The sequence below is a fragment of the Armigeres subalbatus genome, chromosome 2 (assembly GCF_024139115.2).
Source record: "Armigeres subalbatus isolate Guangzhou_Male chromosome 2, GZ_Asu_2, whole genome shotgun sequence".
NCBI classification, from domain to species: Eukaryota; Metazoa; Arthropoda; class Insecta; order Diptera; family Culicidae; genus Armigeres; species Armigeres subalbatus.
The window spans coordinates 281,573,820-281,600,944 of record NC_085140.1 but is presented as its reverse complement, the minus strand read 5'-3'; positions in this window follow the sequence as shown (position 1 = coordinate 281,600,944).

Here is a 27,125-nt window from a genome sequence, read left to right as displayed (position 1 = left end):
ATATAACTGCAAGGCTTCATACACAGAAACTCGAAGCTTCATTTTCGAGGGATGTAACTTCAACAGACAGATGAAAAGATTTCTAAAACATTATGTAATTTTTTTCTGCTGGTCACGCCAGATAGTCCGGAAGAACACGAAGTGAAAACATTCTGCCTCCAAAACAGACATTTGTTTAATCAGTGTGCAATCGATCGTGTTTATGATGGTCACGCCAGTTGGTCCGAAATAATTACAGCATCGAAGAGCAGAAAATGTGTTAGTGCGGGATCGATCGTGCTGTAGACTCTTGTTAAACCCATTGATTTGGCGTTTGATTGATTTGAAACACGACATTCGTCTGCGTGTATTCAAATAACTTCGTTACAATAAATTTAGTCGCTCTCCAAGGTGACTTTTCTACTAACAAACTATTCTTTTCCCGTGGCTCTCACGGAGCTGCAGAGGATTCCACGGTCTCTTGTGGCAATGAGTATCGGACTAACTTTCCTCTTCTAATCCTAAATTGACTGTGAGGGCACGGCTGGCATCGCTCTTCTTCTTCTTCTTATTGGCATTACATCCATCTCATCCGCCTCGCAACTTAGTGTTCATTAAGCACCACAGTTATTAACGTGAGGTTTCTAAGCCAAGTTACCATTTTGCATTCGTATATCATGAGGTAGCACGATGATACTTTTATGCCGGAAGTCGAGACATTCAATCGAAAATTGCCTGACGGCACAGAATCGAACCCAGCCACCCTCAGCATGGTCGCTTTGTAGCCGCGCGTCTTACTGCACGGCTAAGAGGGCGGCTAGTTATGAGTCTTGAATTAATGAAACTTGAGCTTCAAAAATAACTTGGATTCCTGATTTTCTGAGCAAAGCAAAGATTTTGAAAGGCTATCTATGTCAATGAACGATGGACTGAAATCAAGGATGTAATTGTCGCTGAAAATGCAAAACAAGAGAATAGAATTATCTGCAGAGGATAAAGACAAGTTGCGTTCCATTTTATCTGCAATCAATATGGTGAGGTAATTTTGTGAATTTTTTAAATTGTGATTGTTTGTATACTTCAGGAGCGTCCACAAATTACGTAACGCTTAGAAGGGGAGGGAGGTTAGCGAAGTGTGACGACCCATACATAATTTTAGATGCTTCATACAAATAGTGTGACAGGGGAGGGGGTTGAAAATGCCCAATTTTTGCGTTACGTAATTAAAGAATCTTCCCTCATAAGTAAAAACAAATCATGTCAACAGGCTATGTTTTTTCTTAAACATTGGTAACACTGGTCGGCAGTGAATTTGTATTCGAGATGTCATTTATCATTCTCGACCTTTAAAATCGACTGGTTAATGGCGATTATCGTTTGATTGGAAAATTACGATATTATTTGGTCACAAGAGGAAAGGTTCATCGCTTGAACGGCGTTGAAGTCATCTGCATGTTTGCATGATTGCATGTACATTAATTGAAAATATTAGGTTATTACGATAATCTTAGTTATTATATTATTTGAATAACTGCTGCTTATTAAGGAAAAACGGCCTCCCAGATGAAACGATAGGAAAGGATATAAAAATTGTTCAGCGGTATTGAAGCATATGGAAACGCATGGTGCATTTGTGCGATGATTCATCTTGGTACTAAATCTTTTATGCAAATTTCATCACAGGCCTTTTATTGAATAAATGAGCAAGTGTGCACGTATTTGTATGGAGCTTGTATAAAGGAAAACCAGAGCCTAATTGCATGTTGGAAAATACATGTTCTTGTTACTATGTCGAATACTCTGATCAAGAAATCATTAGAATCATGATTACCTTAGTTCCCTAGGACCTTGCCTTTTCATAGATTTTCACAATTCTTCCACGGTTGTTTTTCCACCTAATATATTCTCCTGTAGTTTGCTAGTTTGTTATGTTTAAAGAATTCCAGATCCAGAATTGTGTAGCAAGATCAGCTGAGTACGGATGCTGCATTTAGAATGTAGACAATTTTGATTTACTAAATTCAATATTAGTAAAATTTGTTGATTCAGAAAAACTTTATTACAGGAGTCAATAAAGTCCCCAAGCTATGTCATATTATATAGTTTGATGCATATGTTCTAGATTCTCAATTTTCCTGAAGTTCAAATAAATTAGTCTACCCGGAAACTCCAGAATCTAACTCAAATGCAGCATATTTATACAAGTCCTTAGAGCCGTTGCGTATAATGTACAGTTTGAATTAGTTTATTGCAGATGTTCTACGTTCTCTAAATGTTCTGAATTCCCAGATGTTGTAGGTTCTCCAAATTGTTTTGGAATTCAAATCACTTGGTCTAACGTTAACACAATCACTCCTGGTATCAAACCGAAAGCAAGTCATCGTGTCATAAAAAATCCCTGAGTCCTTGCGTATTATGTGCGGATTAAATAGTTTAATGCAGATGTTGACTCCAAATTCTTCTGTTCAGTAAGTTTGTCTACAAGGTCATCTACGCGCGGTATTTATCCAAAATCAACCCAGAATGTCAATACAAGTCTGAGCCCTTGCCTAGTATGTTCTTTCAAATTAGTTTAATGCAGATGTTTTAGGTGCTCCAAATTGTTCGGAATTCAGATCTGGTATCCAATTGAATTAATCTGAGCTCCAGAACAATATGGTGAAGCTAGAATATCTGCATTAAATAATTGACTATATAATATGCAAGGGTTTAAGACTTTTGGCATGCTGGTTGATGAATTGATACCAGCGAAATTGACCTTGTAGACCAATTGATTTGAATTCCAGAACAATTTGGAGAATATCCACATCACACCATCATAATTATAAAAATGAAAGAAACAGACCTGAAAACGGAGGTAAAATTAGGCCTGAAATTAATAATCAGAAACAGGAAACTGGATTACGCGGATAAGACAACCGTGATTTTTTTAAATCGCTTAACAGACGCCTGGAATTTGCTGTTTGAAGTCAAGATTTTAATGATTTCTTGATCGCAGTATTCACCATACTAACCAAGAACACGTACTTTCCAACATGCAATTAGTTTCACGTTTCTTAATACCAGTTTCATACAAATCATTTATTTGATAAAGCGGATGTTACGAAATTTACATAAAAGTTTAGTCACAAGATAAATCATCGCACAAATGTACCATGCGTCTTCATGTTTATATTCTACTGAGCAGTTTTAAAATCCTACCTGTCGTTTTCCTAAGAGGGCCATTTTGCCCTACATATTTAATTTGATTGAGTGGCTCGCGTCTTACCGCACGGCTAAGGAGGGCGAATTATTGATGGTTATCCGCGAACCGACTGGTAAATGTTATATATTTGAAGAGACACAGATTTACGCTAGTGGACTGAGATTCATTGCCTTAACTGATAGATACTCTGGCTACAAGCATCAACCATTTCCATCAACATTCAAATGTTATCGACTGGGAAGCCAAGAAAGACCACCCGCTCGCTGTGTAGACACTTCGGTGCACTCAGTAGGAGAGGACAAGAAACTTGTCCACAGTGCGCAGTCCATTGGTGTCCTTAAACACATCCAGCACCTACTAATTAGGATACAATTTCTCCATATATTCATCTTCGTTGCGACGGGAGCTGCACCGCCACCGCCGTCGTCGAGAAACAGAAAAGAATGTCCAGCTGTGCCACTCATGGACACACCAGATGATGCCCTTCGGTCGTCGGAACATGAGGCGACGAGCGATGGCAGCAGTCGTCACACATCTAGAAACGTGTCAGCTTTCTTCTTATGATGTGCAAACATTACACCAAACGAGTGCGCTAGGTTCGAAAGAGAATCCCAAAGTAGAGGGACTAATTTCATCTATTTAATAAAATGATGCTTTTAAGTGCGTTTGCCGAGACCCTCTTGTCGAGCCAGCGACGAACGTTCTCTTCGCTTTGGCTGGCCTGCATGGGATGAACCTTTGCGTCCATCGCCGACGACGACAGCCACTACTGGCACAGCGCTGACTGTCATCGAAGCGGGGTTTGTTTTATCGTTCTGGCGGTTGGCAACCCGCTGAACCGATCCGAAAGCGTAAGTGAGCGTTCTGAAGGTCCCGGTCCGAGGCGGAAGATATTACTTCATCCGTTCCCAGCTGGGCGAACGAGCTGTGGTTAGTAACATGATACCGAAAATGTGTGTACGTATTCATGTTTAGTGGGTGTAATGTGGTAAAGCCTACAAACAGGGAGCTCAAAGCTGTCACACATAATGATTTAGTGCTTGGAAGAGGTTGTTAAAATGTATTCTATTTATAGAATGATTTTTGGTATTGAGGAAACAGCGTTCGAGAAAATCTCCATAGCATAGATGAACAAAATACAGTCGCTTAAAAATTGAGCACACCTTGGATTAGTTGAATGTTTTAAAAATTCAACAGCAATCAATTAGTTCTAGGTTTCTTTAATGCAATTCAAAATATTTATCAGTACGGGGCATTCCTTACCCGTGTAGTAAGATGGCAACAATACTAGACCATGCTGAAGGTCGCTTGGTTTAATTCGGTCCGATGCAGGAAATTTTCTCAATCCTTGGCATAAGATATCATGGTGTTATTTAATAATATAAAGTGAAAAAAGTAGCTTGTTGACTTAAAAACCTCACAGTTGATAACTGCCAAATAAACACTAAGCTGCAAGGCAGAAATGCCCAGTAGGTGACGTATGATTTTTTCTTTCGATTATTACATATTTATTTGAAAATTATCACAAAAGGCCTTCAGGTTCAAACCTTAGATCTAAATTCGCAATGTTATTTAAAAAAGTTGTTCAATGAAAAAAATCTATGTAGGCCAAACAAAAGATCATTAGATATAAGGTTCAAGGAACATAAGGCGGAAGTGAGTAAGGCAAAAGAAAACGATATCTGCAAAGATATCGAAATAATTGTGGAATTGAATGGAGTTACTTAACTGTCTTAGACGATGAATACATTCCACTAAAAGAGCTTAAAATATTTTTCTGTCTTCAGGTTGTCGCAAAATTGAGTAAACAGTAGCTTCCAATTTTCCTGGAATCAACTACCCGGAAACGGAAAATAAAATCGAAATTTCTGGGATCCGGATTGAAAACGTGAAGGCACTTTGCGCCCTAGTACTGGAGGCGAAGTCCGAGTGGAGGACCCTACTAGAGGCCAGTAAGGATGCGGAGCGCAAAATATGCACACTTATGGAGGAGCGAAAGCTCCGAAAGGCAGAGAAGGCCAGAGAGGAGGCTGAATCGAGGATTCGTCACCTTGCCGAAGAAAAACGGCTAGCGGAGAGCCAGACCGTGGAACTTCACAGGCGAATGACCATGTCAGGAGCGACCCCGAAGCTAAGTAAGTAAGGAGGTGGAATGGAGGTAGCTAACGAGAGGTCAGCAGCTCCTAAGAGACAGGAGAAGGTCGAGCGAAATGCTGGCCCCACGGAGATGGATAGACCAGTGCCTCTACCTCAACCTCAACCCCAATACAAGCCTCTTCTGGAGTTCCTCAAGGATCTCATTTAGGTCCGTTACTTTTTATTTTATTTGTAAATGACCTCCCTCTTGTGCTTCATAAATTGAATGTCTTAATTTATGCAGATGACATGAAACTTTTCCTAAAAATCAAAACTGTCGAGGATATCGATACATTCAAAGATGAAATATTGGTATTCCATACATGGTGTAAAAAAGTCTTCTACAGTTGAATATAAAAAATGCAACTCAATAACCCTTCAGCAGAAAACGAAACATACTCAGCGCAAATATTAATTTTGATGATCAGAACGTAGTAAGAAGCAATAGAGTAAGAGATTTGGAGTAATATTGGATCCAAAACTAACTTTCATCGATCATTATAACTTAATTGTAAACAAATCCAACAACATGTTAGGTTTTATAAAACGATTCTGTTACAATTTCCAGGACCCATACACAATAAAACACTATATACAGCTTATGTAAGGCCAATCTTAGAATATTGCAGCATAGTTTGGTCCCCATTTTCAGCTATTCATACCAACAGAATTGAGTCAGTTCAAAAACAATTTTTATTATATGCACTACGAAAGTTAGGGTGGACCGAATTTCCATTGCCACCATATGTAGCTCGTTGTAAGCTCATCAATATTCATTCACTGAAAGTGCGTCGAGATTTAGCAATGGTAACTTTTATAAACAATATTGTTTCAAACAGAATTGACTCAACGGAGCTATTATCAAAACTTAATTTTTATGTTCCATTACGATCTTTACGACATCGTCAAATATTCTCCGTAAATTATCATCGAACAAACTATGCAAAAAATGGCCCAATGAATCAAATGATGATCACTTATAATAAACATTGTGACACTATTGACTTATCGATGTCCAAAACACAGCTGAAACAGATCTTCTCTCGTATTATAAGCTAATGACACTTTACAATAAGTTTAAACAGTATCAACATTATTTAATGTTATTTAGAATAGTTAAGAAAACAAATGTAAATAGGTCTACAATTATGATTGACGACAATAAATATTCATATTCTACCAGTGAGGACCACTGAAGCTCGCCGGGAGGAAGACCTGCCCTGGAGGGAGGTCGTGAACCTCAAAAAGGCGAGGAGGAGTCGGCAGCAGGCCGCAAAAAGTGCGACATATGGAGCGCTGTGCGCCACTGCTAAGAAGGGTAGAGCTCAGGAGAAGACGGGTGTGCCTTCCAATGGCAGTGACAAGCGAAAAAACAGAGGTGAGGCGATTATCGTCAAGACTGACGATGAAAGCTACGCCGACGTCTTGAAGACCATGAAAGGCAACGAGAAGCTCTCCGGCGTAGAAGGGAATGTCAACTGCATCCGAAAGGACGCGAAAAGGCGAGATGATTTTCATATTGAAGCGGGATGCTGTTCAAAAAAGCTCTGAGTACAAAAAGATTATCCAATGCAAGGGCCTGGATGAAGTAACCGAGGCCGGAGACCTGGTCGACACACTGAGGGATCAGTGCAATGTCGAGATCCAGGAATCAGTGGTTCGGCTACGCAAAATCTACGCGGGAATGCAGGTTTTCTCAGTGCAAGTACCTCTGGCCGAGGCCAAAAAGGTAATAGATAAGGCTAAACTGAAAGTGGGTTGGTCGGTACGCTCGCTGAGCATAGGCCAACCGCATCAGGCTTGCTTCAGGTGTCTTGGCAACGGTCATAAATCTTATGACTGTAAAGGCCCTGTTCGCAGTAAGCTATGCCGTATGTGTGGAGTTGAAGGCCACCAAGCTTGCACCTGTCAGGCCGCACCAAGGTGTCTGATCTGTCCCCCGGGTACAGATAACAGACACCTTAACAGTGTACAGGCCTGTAAGGCCTCTAGAATGGTTGAGACACGCAGGTAACAAAGCTAAACGTAAACCAATGCGAGGCGGGTCAACTGCTGCTACAGCAGTTGGTTACCGAGTAGAAGGCTGATGTAGCCTTTCTGTCCTATCCATACCGCATCCCTGCTGGGAACGGCAGCCTAATTGCAGACAAGTCTCAGATGGTGGCCATCTGAATTTGCGGGCGATACCTCATTCAGGAGATATTATCATCACCTGATAATTAGGGTTTTGACTTAGCAAACTGGGTTTACTTTTGTGGCTGTCCTCCCGGTGGAGTATAACGCAGTTTACTAGGGTAGTTGATATTCTTGCAGCGAAACTAACTGGTTTAAAACCATTTGTTGTAGCAGGTGGCTTTAATGCGAGGGCAGTGGACTGGGATCCAGGTTCACCAACGCTAGAGGCCATTCCCTGCTAGAGTCGCTAGCGGGGTTTAACATAGTCCTGCTGAACGAAAGCCAAGTGCCAACGTTCAGAGGACCGACAGGTGATTCCTGATTCATGTATCGATGTGATCTTCTGCAGCCATAATGGATGGTTCATGAAAGGCATACCTCCAGTGACCATCAGGAAATTCGTTTTATGGTCAGGTAGACCCCAGTCGCAACCATAAGGCGGGTCGGTACAGCCGATCTAGGATGGCGCACCTCGCTGTTCTACCCAGAACTCTTGAAGGGAAAGGGAGAGACGAACAACGGGATTAAGTGGCGACGCGTTAATCGATGTACTAACTCGTGCATGCGATGGGACGATGCCTAGGAAAACCAAACCTCCCGGAAATCGGAAATCGAAGATCTTCGTAGAACCTGTATTCGAGCTAAAATAAGGTTGTGACGTGCCATAACAGACGCTGAAAGGGTCGACAGACGCCGGGTGTTCCAGACAGCGAGCAGAGCTCTGAGCTACGAGATTAAATGTAGTAAGAGAGCCTGCTTTGCAGAGCTGTCTAAGATGGCGAACGACAATCCATGGGGAGACGCATACAGGAGGGTGATATTTAGGACTAACAACACGCCTCCTGAGAAATCCCCAGAGATGTTGACCAGAATAGTCGAAGGGTTGTTTCCGAAACATTAATCGAACTGGCCCGCTACCCCGTACGAGTCAGTCGACGTAGTACCGCTAGTTACTAACGTAGAGCTTATCATGGCTGTAAGAACATTTAAGCTCAATAAGGCACCAGGCCCGGATAATTTTCCAAAAAAAAAAAACTTAAACATGCTACTCTTGCTGAGCCAGATATGTTCAGGAGCTACCTCCACAGATGCATGGACGAAGGAAACTTCCCTGATCGCTGGAAACGGGATAAATTGGTGCTATTACCGAAGCCCGGTGAACAACCGGAAGACATACGACCAATTTGCCTACTTGACACAGCTGGAAAGCTGCTAGAAAGGGTGATCCTGAATAGATTGTTGGATAATACAGACTGTGCTGGTGGCTTATCTAACAATGGTATGGTTTCCGTAAGGCCCGTTCTACCATCGAAGCAATTTGATCTGTAACGGATACGACATGGGTGCTGGTCAAAAGTTGATTTAGTCTACTAATGATTTTTACTAGTAGTATTAAATAAATATGAAAATATGAAAAATAAATTATTGTTTCCTTAGTTAAATGGGTAAGTTCAAAACGACTATATATATTGTCTACAAATATGCGATCATGGGCAGTGAATTCCTTATAAATTCTGTAGATATCCTCCATATCGAATCCTTAAAAAGGTATCTTAGTTGGTAATTTATTCATTTATTTTTTCAAACAGAATATATTAAAATACTTATAATTATACTCTACTTCAAAGGTGCACTTACATCAATATTTATCATATATTGTTTCAACAGTATGTCAGATGGTAAGCGGCCAAATGACAATATGGGTAATTGGCGGTTAAATATAATTAACATTTAAAACAGGTAGTTTTTCCTAACAAAATTTTCGATGTACCATATATCAGTTGGTAGAGGTACAATTCAAGAACTATATGATTATGGTATGTATGGATGTATGGTTGGTATGGTGAATACAGCTTTAAATTATACGCTAGCAATAATGGCATGAATAGTGACAATATATATTATACCCCATAGAGTAATTTGAGCTAAATTCGGGAAAAAGCTACAGAGCATAAAATAAACTTCTTTTTAAGTTTCAAATATTTACATATCCATTTCATTTTCATCCGGCTTTTATTAGAAGGAGGCCACTGTGTACAAAAGGTGTTTGACATATGACGACTTATTACCGTCTATAGTGGTTTCGATGCAATGGGGTTAAAGAGGTAAACGGTAATAGCAGTAACATTCTCCTCCTATTTCTTGTATTTTCAAGTGTTTTTGTTTTCAAGTTTGTTTTGTTGTTTTTGTTTGTGTACGCCAGGAAGGATATGAGGTTATTCCAAAAACGAACTAGCAACAACAATTGTTACAGCTTTGATTCTAGCTTGGAAAGCATCCCAGATAAAAAATACAATAGGGTTGCAATAAAATATAAAAATACAATCTTTTTTGTTTTTGAACTCTATTGTTCTTATATCATACCAATTAAATTACCGCATTGTCATTCCAATAGACGTAAAATAAATCATATTAGCAACAAAATGTTGGCAATAGAATTACAATAAATGTTATTGTAATGGCAAAATTATGTTCGAGAAAAAAACTATTTTTTTATTGTAAAAATAAATAACAACCCCATTTTTCTATTGCAAAATTGCCAATTACATAAGGTTTTATGGTGAGAAACAAAATTCTTTAATGTTATTCTATTGTGAGCTACAGTAGAATTTGTCGTAATTACTATTATGTAATTTCATCGTACTGATGAAATAATTTCTATTGTAAATCTATTGGGATTTTTTATTAGGGGTTCTAACTCAACTTAGATCATTTGAAATATTTAACGGATGACCTCATAGGCCATGCTTCCACGAATATGACTATTCCTTTAGTAATTCCTATACATACTAGGGAAGGCGAGTGAACAATCAAATCACGATCACATTAGTTAAAAAATTAACAGGATTATCAAAATGGCAAATGTCACCGTTTTAGCATAGTTGAGCAAATTGGGTCAATCGAATGACTCTGATGGGTAGTGAATATAAACGAATAAAAATATTACTTTGTAATACGTACATTACTAAAAAAAATAAGATAGTTCTACATTACTGAAGTACTTTTCTTTCTATTTTTCACAATGACCATTATGGACAAGAAGCGTGAACATTAAATGTAGACCAGAAAGCTTTTGGTGTTTTTATAATACGCCGAGTATAAAAAATATGTAAAATAAAAAAGCGTTCCCGTATTCGTGAACCAGTAAAAATACATTGTGATTCAAGTAACGGATTCGGTAACAGAAGGCACGTTTTCCAGAACGATTATTAAAATCATGGAGTTCTGATGAGCTTCGGACCACTGTGTGTCATAGCGGTCACGCAAATCATCAGCTATCGAACAAACGACCCAGCGAACGCGAATAGCGCAGCCGCGATCGCGTCGAATTGATTTTACGATATTCAAGCACAAGGTTGGTCGAACCCTATCGAACCCTCTCGCCCTGGCACATTCTCACCTCATCAAACGGAGAAACCGAGCAGTCAATGGCTCCTATCGTTCGGGTAAATAACAGAGCGCCCCAAACGTTTAGAACACCTTCCCCCGATTTCACTCGACATCGGACTGTCAATTCAATATTAGTGAGCTTGAGCGTGACAAAATTAATGATGTTGCTTGTTTCACGAATTAATGATTTTAAAAAGTAATTATTGTTTACATATTTTTCCTAACGTTTTTGAAGCGCATCATGCATGGTGCTACTAGGGTAGTGAGCTAATTCCCGTCGTAGTAGGTAGTGCTTGGTTTTCAAATCTAATTTATACGGTATCCCAACTACTTACTCTAACTAAGTTGTATGTAACACGTATTTTAGAGTTCCTAGTTTTCATTGTGTACTATTAGCGCATTGAACAAATCATAGTTTATTGAGAATCGGCAATCAAAAACACCCTTCAAAATTTTTAAATTTGTCTTATGAAAATCTGTTTACGTCCATGAGAATTTTCATTCGTCCAGTCTAAATTTCGATGGATTGCTGCCAAATAAATCTGTTGGTATTGGTGTGCGATTTCTACAAGTACACCAAATTAGTTTTTTATGCGGTATCATACCGTGTTAAATAAAAATAACATAAATTCAATTAATATTGGTCTGTTCTGAATATGATATGTGTACATTGTGAAACATAGAATAGAATATGTGTATGGAGCATGTTCGCGGTTATCCAAGAAACACCTGAAGTGGAGGCATTCAGATCTTTACGCGTAACCAGTGATCTACAGGCTTGTTTTACAAATTTAATGTACCCATTGTGGCACATATGATAGAATCTGCATATGGAAGATCTTCGCGGTTATCCAAGAAATCCCTGAAGTTAAGGCCTTCAGATCTACACTCGTAACCAATGATCTACAGGACTGTTTTGTGAATGTAATGTACCCGTTGTGGTACAAATGATATAATGTGCGTATGGAAGATCTTCACGGTTATCCAAGAGATCCCTGAAGTGAAGGCCTTCAGATCTACACTCGTAACCAATGATCTACAGGCCTGTTTTGTAAATGTAATGTATCCGTTGTGGTACATATGATAGAATCTGCATATGGAAGATCTTCGCGGTTATCCAAGAAATCCCTGAAGTGAAGGCCTTCAAATCTACACTCGTAACCAATGATGTGCAGGCCTGTTTTGTAAATGTAATGTACCCGTTGTGGTACACATGATAGAATCTGCATGAGGAAGATCTTCGCGGTTATCCAAGAGATCCCTGAAGTGAAGGCCTTCAGATCTACACTCGTAACCAATGATCTACAGGCCTGTTTTGTAAATGTAATGTATCCGTTGTGGTACATATGATAGAATCTGCATACGGAAGATCTTCTTGGTTATCCAAGAAATCTCTGAAGTGAAGGTCATCAGGTCTACAGGCATAACCAATGATCTACAGGCCTGTTTTGTAAATGTAATGTACCCGTTGTGGTACACATGATAGAATCTGCATATGGAAGATCTTCGCGGTTATCCAAGAAATCCCTGAAGTGAAGGCCTTCAAATCTACACTCGTAACCAATGATCTACAGGCCTGTTTTGTAAATGTAATGTACCCACTGTGGTACATATGATAGAATTTGCATACGGAAGATCTTCTTGGTTATCCAAGAAATCCCTGAAGTGAAGGTCATCAGGTCTACAGGCATAACCAATGATCTACAGGCCAGTTTTGTAAATGTAATGTATCCCTTGTGGTACATATGATATAATGTGCGTATGGAAGATCTTCACGGTTATCCAGGAGATCCCTGAAGTGAAGGCCTTCAGATCTACACGCGTAACGAATGATCTACAGGCCTGTTTTGTAAATGTAATGTACCCGTTGTGGTACATATGATAGAATCTGCATATGGAAGATCTTCGCGGTTATCCAAGAAATCCCTGAAGTGAAGGCCTTCAGATCTACACTCGTAACCAATGATCTACAGGCCTGTTTTGTAAATGTATTGTACCCGTTGTGGTACATATGATAGAATCTGCATATGGAAGATCTTCGCGGTTATCCAAGAAATCCCTGAAGTGAAGGCCTTCAAATCTACACTCGTAACCAATGATCTACAGGCCTGTTTTGTAAATGTAATGTACCCACTGTGGTACATATGATAGAATTTGCATACGGAAGATCTTCTTGGTTATCCAAGAAATCCCTGAAGTGAAGGTCATCAGGTCTACAGGCATAACCAATGATCTACAGGCCTGTTTTGTAAATGTAATGTACCCGTTGTGGTACATATGATAGAATCTGCATATGGAAGATCTTCGCGGTTATCCAAGAAATCCCTGAAGTGAAGGTCATCAGGTCTACAGGCATAACCAATGATCTACAGGCCAGTTTTGTAAATGTAATGTACCCCTTGTGGTACATATGATATAATGTGCGTATGGAAGATCTTCACGGTTATCCAGGAGATCCCTGAAGTGAAGGCCTTCAGATCTACACGCGTAACGAATGATCTACAGGCCTGTTTTGTAAATGTAATGTACCCGTTGTGGTACATATGATAGAATCTGCATATGGAAGATCTTCGCGGTTATCCAAGAAATCCCTGAAGTGAAGGCCTTCAGATCTACACTCGTAACCAATGATCTACAGGCCTGTTTTGTGAATGTAATGTACCCGTTGTGGTACAAATGATATAATGTGCGTATGGAAGATCTTCACGGTTATCCAAGAGATCCCTGAAGTGAAGGCCTTCAGATCTACACTCGTAACCAATGATCTACAGGCCTGTTTTGTAAATGTAATGTATCCGTTGTGGTACATATGATAGAATCTGCATACGGAAGATCTTCTTAGTTATCCAAGAAATCCCTGAAGTAAAGGTCGTCAGGTCTACAGGCATAACCAATGATCTACAGGCCTGTTTTGTAAATGTAATGTACCCGTTGTGGTACAAATGATATAATGTGCGTATGGAAGATCTTCACGGTTATCCAAGAGATCCCTGAAGTGAAGGCCTTCAGATCTACACGCGTAACGAATGATCTACAGGCCTGTTTTGTAAATGTAATGTACCCGTTGTGGTACACATGATAGAATCTGCATGAGGAAGATCTTCGCGGTTATCCAAGAAATCTCTGAAGTGAAGGCCTTCAGACCTACACTCGTAACCAATGATCTACAGGCCTGTTTTGTAAATGTAATGTACCCATTGTGGTACATATGATAGAATCTGCATACGGAAGATCTTCTTGGTTATCCAAGAAATCCCTGAAGTGAAGGTCATCAGGTCTACAGGCATAACCAATGATCTACAGGCCTATTATGTAAATGTAATGTACCCGTTGTGGTACACATGATAGAATCTGCATATGGAAGATCTTTGCGGTTATCCAAGAAATCCCTGAAGTGAAGGCCTTCAAATCTACACTCGTAACCAATGATCTACAGGCCTGTTTTGTAAATGTAATGTACCCATTGTGGTACATATGATAGAATCTGCATACGGAAGATCTTCTTGGTTATCCAAGAAATCCCTGAAGTAAAGGTCATCAGGTCTACAGGCATAACCAATGATCTACAGGCCTGTTTTGTGAATGTAATGTACCCGTTTTGGTACAAATGATATAATGTGCGTATGGAAGATCTTCACGGTTATCCAAGAGATCCCTGAAGTGAAGGCCTTCAGATCTACACGCGTAACGAATGATCTACAGGCCTGTTTTGTAAATGTAATGTACCCGTTGTGGTACATATGATAGAATCTGCATATGGAAGATCTTCGCGGTTATCCAAGAAATTTCTGAAGTGAAGGTCATCAAGTCCACAGGCATCACCAATGATCTATAGGCCTGTTTTGTAAATGTAAGGTACCCGTTGTGGTACATATGATATAATGTGCGTATGAAAGATCTTCACATTTATCCAAGAGATCCCTGGAGAGAAGGCCTTCAGGTCGACACACGTAACCAATGATGTACATGCCTGTTTTGTAAATGTAATGTACCCATTGTGGTACATATGATCTGCATATGGAAGATCTTCACGGTTATCCAAGAGATCCCGTTGTGGTACATATGATTTAATATGCGTATGGAAGATCTTCACGGTAATCCAAGAGATCCCTGAAGTGAAGGCCTTTAGATCTAAACGCGTAACCAATGATCTACATACTTGTTTTGTAAATGTAATGTACCCATTGTGGTACATATGATAGAACCTGCGTATGGAGTATCTTCACGGTTATCCAAGAAATACCGGAAGTGAAGGCCTTCAGGTCGACACGCGGAACCAATGGTCCACAGGCCTGTTTTGTAAATGTAATGTACCCATTGTGGTATATATGATAGAATTTGCATATGGAAGATCTTCACGGTTATCCAAGAAATACCTGAAGTGGAGGCCTTAAGGTTTACACGCGTAACCAACCATCTAAAGGCCTGTTCTGAATATGTAATGTACCCATTATCAAGAGAGCATGTACCATACTTGAAACCGGGAAATTGATCTTCAGTTCCACGTTTAGATCGAAAGGCCTTACTCCAGGAATTTCTTGGATGACCGAGAACATATGCTGTGAACACATTCTGTTCTTTGTACTACAGAGAGTATGTACCATATTTGAAACCGGAAAATTAATCTTTAGTTACGCGTGTAGAACAAAAGGCCTTACTCCAGGGATTTCTTGAATGACCAAGGACATATGCTGTGAACGCATTCTGTTCTTTGTACTACAAAGTTACGTGTTACGCGTGTAGATCAAAAGGCCTTACTCCAAGGATTTATTGGATGACCATGAACATATGCTGTGAATGCATTCTGTTCTTTGTACTACAGAGAGCATGTACCATATTTGAAACCCGAAAATTGATCTGTAGTTACGCGTGTAGATCAAAAGGCCTTACTCCAAGGATTTATTGGATGACCAAGAACATACGCTGTGAACGCATTCTGTTCTTTGTACTACAGAGAGCTTGTACCATATTTGAAACCGAAAAATTGATCTTTAATTACGCCTGTAGATCAAAAGGCCTTACTCCAGGGATTTCTTGGATGACCAAGAACATATGCTGGGAACGCATTCTGTTATTTGTACTTCAGAGAGCATGTACCATATTTTAAACCGGATAACTAATCCTTAGTTACGCGTGTAGAACAAAAGGCCCTACTCCAAGGATTTCTTGGATGACCAAGAACATATGCTTTGAACGCATTCTGTTCTTTGTACTACAGAGAGCATGTACCATATTTGAAACCGGAAAATTGATCTTTAGTTCCGCGTGTAGATCAAAAGGCCTTACTCCAAGGATTTCTTGGAAGACCAAGAACATATGCTGTGAACGCATTCTGTTCTTTGTACTACAGAGAGCTTGTACCATATTTAAAACTGGAAAATTGATCTTTAGTTACGCGTGTAGATCAAAAGGCCTTACTCCAGGGATTTCTTGGATGACCAAGAACATATGCTGGGAACGCATTCTGTTCTTTGTACTACAGAGAGCATGTACCATATTTGAAATATGATAACTAATCCTTTGTTACGCGTGTAGATCAAAAGGCCTTACTCCAAGGATTTATTGGATGACCATGAACATATGCTGTGAACGCATTCTGTTCTTCGTACTACAGAGAGCATTTACCATATTTGAAACCCGAAAATTGATCTGTAGTTACGCGTGTAGATCAAAAGGCCTTACTCCAGGGATTTCTTGGATGACCATGAACATATGCTTTGAACGCATTCTGTTCTTCGTACTACAGAGAGCATGTACCATATTTGAAACCCGCAAATTGATCTGTAGTTACGCGTGTAGATCAAAAGGCCTTACTCCAAGGATTTCTTGGATGACCAAGAACATACGCTGTGAACGCATTCTGTTCTTTGTACTACAGAGAGCTTGTACCATATTTAAAACCGGAAAATTGATCTTTAGTTACGCGTGTAGATCAAAAGGCCTTACTCCAGGGATTTCTTGGATGATCAAGAACATACGCTGTGAACGCATTTTGTTCTTTGTACTACAGAGAGCATGTACCATATTTGAAACCGGAAAACTAAAACTTAGTTACGCGTGTAGATCAAAAGGCCTTACTCCAAGGATTTATTGGATGACTAAGAACATATGCTGTGAACGCATTCTGTTCTTCGTACTACAGAGAGCATTTACCATATTTGAAACCGGAAAATTGATCTGTAGTTACGCGTGTAGATCAAAAGGCCTTACTCCAGGGATTTCTTGGATGACCAAGAACATATGCTGTGAACGCATTTTGTTCTTTGTACTACAGAGAGCATGTACCATATTTGAAACCGGAAAACTAATACTTAGTTACGCGTGTAGATCAAAAGGCCTTATTCCAGGGATTTATTGGATGACCAAGAACATATGATGTGAACGCATTCTGTTCTTTGTACTACAGAGAGTATGTACCCAAGCAACACCTCTTGTTTCTCAGTGAGTAACAACAACTGTGGTGTGACTTACTTAAGGTCTGACTTATGCACAACGCGTCTTATTTGGAACTCCTTTGTGACACAAAAAGCGCAAGAGGTGGAGCCTATTTGCAACATCTTGCGGCTACAATGAAAATAAAAACACAAAAACCAACCGGGAATCGAACCATGGACCTTGAGATTTACAACCTTCTACTATAACCATCACACCAACAATTCTATTTGGAGAATCTGCTACAAGTGCACTACATAAACAACAAAGTCATTTGTAACTTCATTGTACCTTATACGGAACATGCAGGGGACTGTCAAAAATAAAATACTGCTCAGCTGAGCTCAAAGTGTTTTGCAACATATCAGAAACACTGTCGTAACAGCAATGAACCGAAGTGTTATTAATTCTGCAACTTATCTGTTTTGTTTCTGATATGAAACACATCGAATTGAAAACCACCCAAGAAGTCAGATGGGTAGAATATTGCGACGCCACTTAAACGGAAATGAAACATTGTGATTTTCTGAAACTGGTAAGTGGCTTTAATGTGACTCGATGTATTGCCAGTGTCTTCAATGCAATTTATTAGGAACAAACACCTATTTGAAAGATGTTGCGCGTGCTGCTTGGGTACCATATTTGAAACCGGAAAATTGATCTTTAGTTACGCGTGTAGATCAAAAGGCCTTACTCCAGGGATTTCTTGGATGACCAAGAACATATGCTGTGAACGCATTCTGTTCTTCGTACTACAGAGAGCATGTACCATATTTGAAACCCGAAAATTGATCTGTAGTTACGCGTGTAGATCAAAAGGCCTTACTCCAGGGATTTCTTGGATGATCAAGAACATACGCTGTGAACGCATTTTGTTCGTTGTACTACAGAGAGCATGTACCATATTTGAAACCGGAAAACTAAAACTTAGTTACGCGTGTAGATCAAAAGGCCTTACTCCAAGGATTTATTGGATGACTAAGAACATATGCTGTGAACGCATTCTGTTCTTCGTACTACAGAGAGCATTTACCATATTTGAAACCGGAAAATTGATCTGTAGTTACGCGTGTAGATCAAAAGGCCTTACTCCAGGGATTTCTTGGATGACCAAGAACATATGCTGTGAACGCATTTTGTTCTTTGTACTACAGAGAGCATGTACCATATTTGAAACCGGAAAACTAATACTTAGTTACGCGTGTAGATCAAAAGGCCTTATTCCAGGGATTTATTGGATGACCAAGAACATATGATGTGAACGCATTCTGTTCTTTGTACTACAGAGAGTATGTACCATATTTGAAACCGGAAAATTGATCTTTAGTTACGCGTGTAGATCAAAAGGCCTTACTCCAGGGATTTATTGGATGACCAAGAACATATGATGTGAACGCATTCTGTTCTTTGTACTACAGAGAGTATGTACCATATTTGAAACCGAAAAATTGATCTGTAGTTACGAGTGTAGATCAAAAGGCCTTACTCCAGGGATTTCTTGGATGACCAAGAACATATGCTGTGAACGCATTTTGTTCTTTGTACTACAGAGAGCATGTACCATATTTGAAACCGGAAAACTAAAACTTAGTTACGCGTGTAGATCAAAAGGCCTTACTCCAAGGATTTATTGGATGACTAAGAACATATGCTGTGAACGCATTCTGTTCTTCGTACTACAGAGAGCATTTACCATATTTGAAACCGGAAAATTGATCTGTAGTTACGCGTGTAGATCAAAAGGCCTTACTCCAGGGATTTCTTGGATGACCAAGAACATATGCTGTGAACGCATTTTGTTCTTTGTACTACAGAGAGCATGTACCATATTTGAAACCGGAAAACTAATACTTAGTTACGCGTGTAGATCAAAAGGCCTTATTCCAGGGATTTATTGGATGACCAAGAACATATGATGTGAACGCATTCTGTTCTTTGTACTACAGAGAGTATGTACCATATTTGAAACCGGAAAATTGATCTTTAGTTACGCGTGTAGATCAAAAGGCCTTACTCCAGGGATTTATTGGATGACCAAGAACATATGATGTGAACGCATTCTGTTCTTTGTACTACAGAGAGTATGTACCATATTTGAAACCGGAAAATTGATCTTTAGTTACGCGTGTAGATCAAAAGGCCTTACTCCAGGGATTTCTTGGATGATCAAGAACATACGCTGTGAACGCATTTTGTTCGTTGTACTACAGAGAGCATGTACCATATTTGAAACCGGAAAACTAAAACTTAGTTACGCGTGTAGATCAAAAGGCCTTACTCCAAGGATTTATTGGATGACCAAGAACATATGCTGTGAACGCATTCTGTTCTTCGTACTACAGAGAGCATTTACCATATTTGAAACCGAAAAATTGATCTGTAGTTACGAGTGTAGATCAAAAGGCCTTACTCCAGGGATTTCCTGGATGACCAAGAACATATGCTGTGAACGCATTTTGTTCTTTGTACTACAGAGAGCATGTACCATATTTGAAACCGGAAAACTAATACTTAGTTACGCGTGTAGATCAAAAGGCCTTATTCCAGGGGTTTATTGGATGACCAAGAACATATGATGTGAACGCATTCTGTTCTTTGTACTACAGAGAGCTTGTACCATATTTGAAACCGGAAAATTGATCTTTAGTTACGCGTGTAGATCAAAAGGCCTTACTCCAAGGATTTCTTGGATGACCATGAACATATGCTTTGAACGCATTCTGTTCTTCGTACTACAGAGAGCATGTACCATATTTGAAACCCGAAAATTGATCTGTAGTTACGCGTGTAGATCAAAAGGCCTTACTCCAGGGATTTCTTGGATGATCAAGAACATACGCTGTGAACGCATTTTGTTCTTTGTACTACAGAGAGCATGTTCCATATTTGAAATCGGAAAATTGATCATCTACGTATCCTTTCTCTGTACCACAAGGAGCATGTACCATACTTAAAACAGGACTGCAAATCTTTGTTCCTAAGCTTAAGCCATTTCTTGGATAACTGGATTACTTATCTGTGACTTCATGCAGAATAACTATCATTTTGGTCAAATTTGAAAGTCAAATTTGAAAGTTTATTTCAATTCCAGTTAACAAAAATTTCCTAGTGCAATCCCATTTCGACCGCATAAAAATGGTTTTCATTGTGCTGCCATTCAGTTAACCTTAGTAAGATGTTGGGGTCAATATGACCCAAAACGCAACTTCAAAGTAGAATAACTTTTTACCTGATAATACGATCGTTACGAAATTTCTTGACTTTTAATATTTTGTGGAAATGAAGCATCTGACATGAAAAAAGTATTTTAAGGTGCAACAGGAACGACCCCAAAAAAAAAGTTACGAATAAGATATTAGGGTCATATTGACCCAGAAATGTAAATGCTTATAAAACAGTCAAATTATAACCGAATTGCAAAGTTTATATACCGTTCTAAAGATAAACTCATCAATTTTGTGGCTATGTGGTGATATGCTGGTTCTGGAGACAATGGCCACCGGGAAAAAACTTCCACGGGGACCTTGTCGGTCATATAAGGGGAGCATAAAAATCGCTCCATATATGCCATTCGATCGCTAATTCTTCATATATTCTCTTAAAACGGTAATGTATGGTCCATGAAAGGGCTTCCGACGAAAGTGGCCACTCCTGGTACATGCAAGGTGCCCCCGGGGAACCCACAGGAGGGGACATTTCCGTTTTAGCACCAAAATATGCCGTGCGGTGGCTCTTTTGTCATGATTTTCCACCAATCAGATGTTTATGCGCTTGAAATCGATAAGTGACCACATTGGCCACTCCTGGTACATGCATGGTGCCCCGGGGAATCCGCAGGAGGGGACATTTCCGTTGTAGCACCAAAATATGCCGTGCGGCGGCTCTGTCGTCATGATTTTCCACAAAATAGATGATAATGCGCTTGAAATCGATAAAAGACCACATTGGCCACTCCTGGTACATACAAGGTGCCCCCGGGGAACCCGCAGGAGGGGACATTTCCGTTTTAGCACCAAAATATGCCGTGCGGCGGCTCTTTTGTCATGATTTTCCACCAAACAGATGGTCATGCGCTTGAAATCGATAAATGACCACATTGGCCACTCCTGGTACATGCAAGGCGCCCCGGGGAACCCGCAGGAGGGGACATTTCCGTTTTAGCACCAAAATATGCCGTGCGGCGGCTCTTTTGTCATGACTTTCCACCAATCAGATGGTTATGCGCTTGAAATCGATAAATGACCACATTGGCCACTCCTGGTACATACAAGGCGCCCCGGGGAACCCGCAGGAGGGGACATTTCCGTTGTAGCACCAAAATATGCCGTGCTGCGGCTGTTTTGTCATGATTTTCCACCAAACAGATGGTTATGCGCTTGAAATCAATGAATGGCCACATTGGCCACTCCTGGTACATGCAAGGTGCCCCCGGGGAACCCGCAGAAGGAGACATTTCCGTTTTAGCACCAAAATATGCCGTGCGGCGGCTCTTTTGTCATTATTTTCCGCTAATCAGATGGTTATGCGCTTGAAATCGATAAGTGATCACATTGGCCACTCCTGGTACATGCAAGGCGCCCCGGGGTACTCGCAGGAGGGGACATTTCCGTTTTAGCACCAAAATATGCCGTGCGGCGACTCTTTTGTCATGATTCTCCACCAAATAAATGATATTGCGCTTGAAATCGTTAAAAGACCACATTGGCCACTCCTGGTACATGCAAGGCGCCCCGGAGAACCCGCAGGTGGGGACATTTCCGTTTAAGCACCAAAATATGCCGTGCGGCGGCTCTTTTGTCATGATTTTCCGCCAATCAGATGGTTATGCGCTTGAAATCGATAAGTGATCACATTGGCCACTCCTGGTACATGCAAGGCGCCCCGGGGTACTCGCAGGAGGGGACATTTCCGTTTTAGCACCGAAATATGCCGTGCGGCGTCTCTTTCGTCATGATTTTCCACAAAATAGATGATTATGCGCTCGAAATCGATAAGTGACCACATTGGCTACATTTGAAACCTATGAGGCTCCCTCGGAGAACACGTAGAAAATGACATTTCCATTTTTACACCAACATATGTCATGCGGCGGCTCTTTCGTCGTGATTTTCCTCCAAATAGGTGCCCTCGAAATCGATTATTGACATATTGTCCACCCTTAGAACCTATGAGGTGAACCCGGGAGCTCGTAGAAGAGTACATTTCCATTTTAACACCAAAATATGCCGTGCGGTGGCTCTTTCTTTGTTATTTTCTACCAAACAGATAGTCATGTGCTTGGAGTTGATTAGTGATATTGTCTACTCTTGGAACCTTTGAGATGCCCTGCGAACCCGTAAGAGAGGACATTTTCATGGTTTTATCAAATTTCTGTGCCGCTTGCGGCAGCTCTATCTTCGTCTATCATTGTCTACCCTGGCCACAAGTCTTCAAAAAGTTGGTTATGCGCTTGAAATTGTTCATCATTTGAAATTGAGTATACTGAGTCAAATTAAAAAATAGTTTCTGGGCTACTGTGATGATTCCTTCGAACAGCTCTCCAAGGGGAGGGGACAGGATTTTTTATTCCGCATCTCGATATTATCATTAGTCGATGGTCCCTTCAATATCGACTCATAGAAGTTTGAGGTTTTCACCGATCGCCGTGTACAATGATATGAAAACGCAACATTTTGATATAAAAAAAATCTCTCTTTCTGTGAGACTCCTGCGGGTACCTTGTAGGTTGAAGATATTAAGTTCAGAATGAATGACCTATTTGATAGAAAAAAAAAAAACAAGAATAATCTACCTAGTGGTGATGGTGCCCTTATCGTTCGTTCAAAAGGGTTGAGAGATATATAAAAAAAGTCTAATATAACACTAATAGGTAGATAGCTCTTATTTTTCATATTTGTTCATTTGCATTCTAAAACTTTCTGCTGAACGCAAGTTATTGCAAGCCAATCGGATGAGCATAAGTGCCAGAAAAGTGATTTTCCCATGTAGCTGCTGAAATTAGTATTTTGGCCATAACTTCGGAGCCCATAGTCCGATCTGGCCAATTTTCAATAGGAAACAATAGGGCAGGATTTTCGTCGAATGCTATTTACTGCGAGCAATTCTGTTGAGGAAAAGTTCCTAAAAAGTGAGTTAAATTTTGTGTGCACAGACACTTTCAATGAATTCTTCACGGCACTCCACAATTACCGAAATTGGGCATGGGGGCATTTCAAGAGCATAACCAACTATTTGATGGAAAATTATAGTGAAAGAGCCGCTGCACGGCATGTCTTTAATGGCCGATGTCCACGTAAAGTTTTTTCACGCTGCTTGCACGCCGCGTTCACGCAAGGTACCCAGCATCAAATGGAGTAATGCACACGTAAACGTGTGCACGACTACATTTGATGCCGGATACCTTGCGTGGACGAAACGAGGGAGCGCAGTAGCGCATTGAGACTTAGGCTGCCATTTAAGTCTCAATTACGGTTATGGCAGGCGTGTTAAAGGTTGTGTGTTTTGTATATTGTTATATTGTGTATTGCGAGGGCTGACAGCCGAGTCATTCTACTCCCTTAGTAGAGCCGGGTGAAACCGACTCGAAACGGCGGGTGGGCTAATGGCAAGGCTGCCTTCCGTCCCATAAAACCGTGGCGGGCCTTGCGGCACGCTGTCCAATTCTGCTGTCTGGTTGGTGACCAGACGGAAGTAAACTCAGATGAACTCCCTGACTAACGCCGATCTTGCTCTGAACACGAAAGTGTCAACCCACGCATGGCCTCCTGCTTGCTTGCAAGCATAGACAACCATGAGATCATAGAGGCGACTACTTCAGTAGGATTCGATGGCAGCTGCAAGGGGACCCATGAGCTATGTCTACTCCAGTTTCAAGAGGTAGGGGCGCCGTAGGCTCAACGGGAGACCCCTTCGCAAGTAGGGGTCTAGCGAGGTCTCCTCTCACTAGGGAGGAGAACGGTGTTGAGGCAGTAGCTGGTTTGCACGGGACCAGCACTACCCCAGCAGGAGGGGTTGACAGCCAGAGCGATGAGCAGGTAGTCAACACACCAGGCGAGCCTCTAACCGGTATCCGGTTAGTCGCCAAGCAGCTCGATGAGATCATCGAGTTCACGAGCGGTCGAAATAATATCAGCAAGGATCTGAAACAGAAACTTCTGGTACTTCGACAGTCGGTTCAAGCGGTAAAACGCGAACACGGCACGCTCACTAGGAGGGAGGTTGGAAGCGAGAAGGGCAGGACCCTTCTCCTTCCTTGGAGGGAAGGCTCCGACGCAAGAGGTGATTGGTACCACCCCGAGTGTCGGCGAGGGAGGGACTGCGGCGCGCTCCAAACGCGCCCGGCAGCAGTCAGAGGGTCGGTCCGGTAACGTTAAGCGGCGCCTTACTGTTACGGACAGCGGTACGGTCGAGTCCGATAGGGCGCCCGATCGTCGAGAGAGGGCACCCAATCAGGCGAAACCACGAGGGAAGGGCAACGGTGCGGCCCAGGCTACTAAACCCAAGGGTGATGGTAGCCAACCTGCGACGACTGCTCAGCGGACCGAAAATCCCTGGCAGCTCGTTAGCAGATCTAAGAGGAGGGGAGAGGGTCCTCACCCCGCAAGGAAACTTAGGGACAGAGGCGAAGCCTTGTTGGTCAAGACCGACAAAGAGAGGTACGCCGACGTTCTTAAGACCATGCGAGGTGCCGAAAAACTTTCGACACTGGGTGAGGACGTGCGAAGCGTCAGACGCACCAAGGCAGGCGAACTGATCTTGGTGCTGAAGCGTGGAGCAAAGGCGAGCGGTACCGCCTATAAGAGGTTGGCCCAGGAGGTCCTGGGTGAGGGAGTGGAAGTGAGGTCTCTGGGCACCGAGGTGACCCTCCGGTGTAAACAGCTGGATGAAGTCACCGAGGCAGAGGACCTCATTTCGTCCTTAAAGGTACAGTGCGATATAGAAGTCGAGCGGTCTTCTATTCGTCTTAGAGGTGGACCTTTTGGCACGCAGGTAGCTTGGTTCAAGTTACCGGTAGCGGACGCCAAAAAGGTCCTGGCGGTCGGGAAACTGAAGGTTGGATGGTCAATATGCCCAGTAAGCATATTCCAGCCACCTTTAGTCGAAAAAGTGTTTTAGGTGCTTCGAATCTGGTCACAAGTCATGGGAGTGCAAGGGCCGGATCGAAGTAACCTGTGTCGTCGTTGTGGAGAGGAGGGACATTTTGCGCAGGCCTGCGATAAAGCACCAAGGTGCCTTATCTGCGCTAGTAGGAAGCAAGCCCGTAACCATGTTATGGGTGGACCTACTTGTCCCTTCGGTGGTGGCAATAAGAAATCGCCGTGCGGGTAGCACAGCTGAATCTTAACCATTGTGCTACTGCCCAGCAGCTGCTGTGGCAGTCGGTCTCTGAGTCAGAGACCGACGTCGCTATTCTTGCAGATCCGTACCGTGTCCCTGTCAATAATGGAAACTGGGTCGCGGACGACTCCAAGATGGCGGCGATCTGCACAACGGGCCGGTTTCCGGTCCAAGAGGTCGTACACACACCTGTCGAAGGTGTCGCCATAGCTAAGATCAACGGGGTGTTCTATTGTAGCTGCTATGCCCCACCACGGTGGCCAATAGAGCAATTCACCCGGATGGTCGATAGGCTATCGTCCGACCTTGTAGGTCGGAAGCCGGTTGTCATAGCGGGGGACTTCAATGCTTGGGCGGTGGAGTGGGGAAGCCGCTGCACCAATCAGAGAGGTCAAGCTTTGCTAGAGGCTCTAGCAAAGTTGGAGGTCGTGTTAGTCAATGACGGCTCAACCAGCACGTTCCGTAGGAACGGGGTGGAGTCGTTCATTGACGTTACGTTCTGTAGCCCCAGCCTAGCCGGGGGACTGAACTGGAGGGTCGACGAAGGCTACACCCACAGCGACCACCTAGCCATCCGCTACGTGATCAGCTGTGGTGTGCAGCAGTCGAGGTTGAGAAATCCCCGTCAGGTCCGTGGGTGGAAGGCCCAAAGCTTCGACAGCGAAGTATTCACCGCGGCGCTGGGACTGGAGGGTAACACCGACAGTCTTACAGGGGACGCACTGACAGCTGTCCTGTCACGTGCATGCGATGCCAGTATGCAGAGGAGGGCACCACCGAGGAACGGTAGACCTCCAGCATACTGGTGGAGTGCAGCAATCGCAGACCTTCGGTCAACCTGCCTTAGGGCTAGGCGAAGGATGCAGAGAGCTCGCTCTGAGCAGTTGAGGGATGAACGCCGCTTGACGTTCAAAGCTGCGAAGTTGGCCCTTAACAAGGCCATCAGTAGCAGTAAGAGGAAGTGTTTTGACAACCTATGCCTGAACGCCAATGCTAATCCCTGGGGCGATGCCTACAGGATAGTAATGGCGAAGACCAGAGGGGGGCTGGCGCCTCCCGAACGGTCGCCGGAAAGGTTGAATCGCATTATCGAGGTTCTCTTCCCGTCCCATGCCACAAGCCCTTGGCCACAACCAGCACCGCAGAACGCGAGTGCTGAAGTGGCTGAAGTGGCAGCGGTGACGAACGAAGAGTTGCTTGCGGTGGCCCGAACCCTTGACACGAACAAAGCTCCGGGGCCCGACGGAGTTCCAAACCTCGCTCTGAAGGCAGCGATCATGGCTAACCCGGACATGTTCAGGACAGCCATGCAGAGATGCCTGGACGAGCGCAGTTTCCCAGCTAGGTGGAAGAGACAGAAGCTGGTGCTGCTGCCGAAGCCCGAAACCACCAGGTGACCCATCGGCGTACAGACCAATCTGCCTACTGGACACCACAGGGAAGTTGCTTGAGAGGATTATCCTCAACAGGC